This window comes from Protopterus annectens, chromosome 2.part1 (genome assembly GCF_019279795.1).
Source record: "Protopterus annectens isolate FY-2018-M chromosome 2.part1, PAN1.0, whole genome shotgun sequence".
NCBI lineage: Eukaryota > Metazoa > Chordata > Ceratodontiformes > Protopteridae > Protopterus > Protopterus annectens.
Genome location: NC_056729.1, coordinates 1,334,426,638 through 1,334,429,246, shown reverse-complemented (window position 1 = coordinate 1,334,429,246; position 2,609 = coordinate 1,334,426,638).

Genomic DNA, 2,609 nt, shown 5'->3' with positions numbered 1-2,609 from the left:
GAAGTAGACTTTTATGATGGAAATGTTCTGAATTGGGCAGTTTTGTAATTATTGGTTCATGCATTTTCTTTCATTGCCTACAGTACAGCTTACTGGAAAAATGTTCATTCAAACAATAAATTTAAAATCTGCTCTGTCTAACAAATGTGCTGTATTATACAAGGAATATAACTTAATAAAGTCAGGACGGTGCATCAAAGAAAAGAACACATGTATGTTTCTTGTTTTGTGTGCATGGGGCCAATGATTTGAAAACAGCCCAAAGGTAATCTTTATCCACCACTGGCCAGATGCATTTTCTTTGGATGTGGTGCAGGTTTCAATGCTGTTTCAATGAATGTGAGTTTCAAGGGCAGAGAAGTTTTAATGCCAAGTCTGTTTTCATTGTGAGACAGTATTGCTTTATTTATCAGATGTCTGTTAGTGTTTGTGCATTGATGTGCTGCAAAATTAAAATCCAAATCATTGTAGAAGTAAAGCAGTATGCGCACATTAGTGTTTATGGTAAATGGGTTAAAAAAGACAGGTAATGGGACATTGGAATGGCAGCAGGGGGACGCTGGTGCCATATTTTGGTTGTCTGTTCTTCGGTTTGTGTTCGAAAGTTGGTATCCCACAACTCCATTGGAGTGGGTGGGGTTACGTAATTATGTATGTAAATTAGATGTTAATCAGCTTACAGATTTGTACCTCTTTTTCATGGCCCTTGTCCAGATTTTTGATGTTTCCAGGTTGAGAGGTATGATAATATATCTCTTTGTACTCTTTATGCCCATATCACCTGCAAAAGGAATATCTTGGGCTATGGCTAGACGCGCCAGACTGTAGGCTCTGGGCACTACCAACTGCTACATTCTCTCACCTCTAGCCCCCCCCCCCAGGAGTCCACCCTCTATACAGTAACTCTTTGTTCCAGTATACAGATTCCTCTTTTCCTTGACAATCAGGTGCCTCATTGGCTACCTCCCTCAGGCTTTGTAATGTAGAGTTTGAGAGCTGAGCCTATCTGGACTCTTTCTTTGTAACCCTTCCCAGCTCCTCTTCCACAGGAGGTCTGGCATCCTCTGACAGCGGTGCCTCACTGTCAGCCTCAGTACTACTACTCACCTCTGCCCTTGCAGTCACACTGTCCAAGGGAACATCACTACCCACAAGCAGCTGTGGCTCACCTTCAGTCTCACTGCTACAGGGTAGTGCCCTCCCTGAAGTAGCCACCTCATCAGTCCTGGCTTCAAGTGTGCGGTCTGTCTGGGACCCCCACCCCCAGGCTGCCAGACCTACATGCTTGTCTCCAAGCCTGACTGCTTGTAACTACATGCACACAAGGTACTGCATCATCAAAATCTTTCCCTATCAGAACATCTTGCAGGGATATCCTCAAACACACAACCACAAAGGAAGAAAGTCCAAAGGAAACCATAAAGGCTACTGTCCAAAAACAGTTTAATAAAAACTTAGCGCCTCAGCCCAAACAGCCTTCAAAGAGTTACACATACCTCACAAAGCATTCCAATATACAATATATTGCACATTAAAAAGTCCCTCCCTCAATCAAACAAATCATCATTCAATTATGTTAAATTACATACTTACAATAACATTCCTTGTTCAAGCCAAAAGGCTCTAGAGTACCAAACTTCAAAATAAAAAGTGTTTCTTTTTTTTAATAATTTATCTTTTATATTTTATATTAATATGTTCACCTAAATGCACCTCTACCTTTTCTAAAACACAACCAGACAGGTTGTTAGGGTTGGAATTATGAAATTGTAAAAAATGCATGCCCAATGGACTCTCTAGTTTTTTATTCTTAAAGTCCCTCACATGCTCCAAAACTCGAACCTTAAAATTCATGTATGTTTCCCCAATGTAAAATAAATTACAGGTACATTTTAAGGCATAAATCACACCTTCTGTACAGCAAGTAAATTTGCACCTAGGGGTAAATCTTACCCCATTTATAAATGGGAAAAAAATTAACTAAATATTTACAGGCTGAACATTTATTACAAGGGACTGTACTCATTTTAGTCAAAATATCCTCCTGTAATTTCACCTCAGGGAGAGTAAAATAATTATGCACCACCATATCGCCCAGATTTTCTTGCCCTCTTATAACAAACCTTAACATCTTTTGCCAAGATTCTACAAAAATCTTTCTCTCTTAATAGCATCGGCCAAAACTGTTTTACACACTTCACTATTTAATTAGTAAGAACATTAAAGGTGGTAACAAAATAAACTTCCCTTCGGTCACTCTTGTTAGAAAATCTAACATTATAGCCATGTAAAAACATCTATTATGTAATTTTGATAAACTCCTATTGGCCTCACCATTATCCACAGTATTTGAGCATCTTAAATTAAATACCTTATTTTTTGCTTCCATAACATCCATTACATTGTAGCCCCTATGAAGGAACATATGCTCAGCCTCCCCAATTTCTTTATAAAATGTCTGTTGGGAGGGTGGCCTAATGGTTAAGGTGTTTGCCTTACAAACACAAGGTATAGGGTTTGAATCTCACAGGGGCCTAAATGATTAGGCTTAAAATGGCTCACAGGGGCAGTTAGCCTAGTACTAACCTATGAACTACATATTCTAAGAA